This window comes from Conger conger, chromosome 1 (assembly GCF_963514075.1).
Source record: "Conger conger chromosome 1, fConCon1.1, whole genome shotgun sequence".
NCBI classification, from domain to species: Eukaryota; Metazoa; Chordata; class Actinopteri; order Anguilliformes; family Congridae; genus Conger; species Conger conger.
In genome coordinates, this window is record NC_083760.1 from 61,011,711 (window position 1) to 61,013,642 (window position 1,932).

Here is a 1,932-nt window from a genome sequence, read left to right on the forward strand (position 1 = left end):
CAAAAAATAATAATACCGTGACATAAGTCTTATTTTTCAACATGTGTAAAGTTTATTGATGATTTAATGGAATTAACCACAGTCTTCCATCCATCCATCCATCCATCCATTATCTGAACCCGCTTATCCTGAACAGGGTCGCAGGGGGGCTGGAGCGGAGTGCGGAGTTTGCATGTTCTCCCCGTGTCTGCATGAGTTTCCTCTGGGTACTTCGGTTTCCTCCCACAGTCCAAAGACATGCATGTTAGGCTGATTGGAGAGTTTAAATTGCCCGTAGGTATGAGTGTGTGAGTGAATGGTGTGTGTGCCCTGCGATGGACTGGCGACCTGTCCAGGGTGTATTCCTGCCTTTGTGCTGGGATGGGCTCCAGCCCCCCTGCGACCCTGTTCAGGATAAGCGGGTTCAGATAATGGATGGATGGATGGATGGATGGATGGATGGATGGAAGACTGTGGTTAATTCCATTAAATCATCAATAAACTTTACACATGTTACATTACATTACATTACATTATTGGCATTTGGCAGACGCTCTTATCCAGAGCGACGTACAACAAAGTGCATACCCATAACCAGGGATAAGTTCGCTGAAAGACCCTAGAGGTAAGTACAATTTCAACTGCTACCTGTACAAGAAAGATAAGGACAAGGGCCAATTTTTTTTTTTTTTTTTTTTTTTTTGAACAAACAAACAAACAGAGCAAAAGTCACCAAAGTTAACTATCCAAACACTGCTTACCTAGCCAACTAAAATACTGATACACAAGTCACAGAGACAACAATTAAGGTTCACAGGGAGGTAGGGAGGGATGGGGAGAGGTGCTGTTTGAAGAGGTGTGTCTTCAGCTTGCGCTTGAAGGTGGGGAGGGATTCTATAGTTCTGACCTCAACGGGGAGTTCGTTCCACCACCGTGGAGCCAGAACAGACAGTTGTCGTGAGCGTGAGGTGGAGGTTCTGAGAGGGGGAGGTGCCAAGCGGCCTGTGGAGGCTGAACGAAGAGGTCTGGCAGGGGTGTAGGGTCTGATGATTTTTTGCAGAGAAGCTGGGGAAGACCCTTTAACTGCTTGGAAGGCTAGCACCAATGTTTTGAATTTGATGCGAGCCATGACAGGTAGCCAGTGGAGGGAAGTAAGCAGGGGGGTGACGTGTGAGTATTTGGGAAGGTTGAAGACCAGACGAGCTGCTGCATTCTGGATGAGTTGGAGGGGTCTGATGGCAGACGCTGGGAGGCCAGCCAAGAGGGAATTGCAGTAGTCCAGGCGGGACAGAACCATCGCTTGGACCAGGAGCTGGGTCGAGTAGGGGGTGAGAAAGGGGCGGATTCTCCGTATGTTGTATAGGAAGAACCTGCAAGACCGGGTCACCGCCGCAATGTTCTCGGAAAGGGACAGTCTGCTGTCCATCACCACGCCGAGGTTCCTTGCACTGGGTGACGGCGTGAGTGTGGTATCCCCGAGGGAAATGGAGAGATCCAGATGGGGAGAGGTATTAGCAGGGATGAATATCATTTCAGTTTTACCTGGGTTGAGCTTTAGATGGTGGTTGTCCATCCAGCTCTGGATGTCCCTCAGGCAAGCAGAGATACGGGCTGAAACCTGCGTATCAGACGGCGGGAACGAGACGAAGAGTTGGGTATCGTCCGCATAGCAGTGGTAGGATAGCCCATGTGCAGTGAAAAATAAGACTTAAGTCTTATTATTATTATTTTTTGTTACACTATGTCTGTGCATACTTATTAAGGGTGCCAAATTGCCAATAACTCATTAATTCAGGACATGACCAGACCCAGTTTAGCGATGCATCCAAAAATACACACTTACGGCAGAGGTCGCTGTCCTCTCTTGCCAAACTAATACGCTTTATGGTCGTCATAGATGTGCGACAAGGAACGCGCACTCAATTGCGTCATGTTAAAAACAAGGAAGTTAGC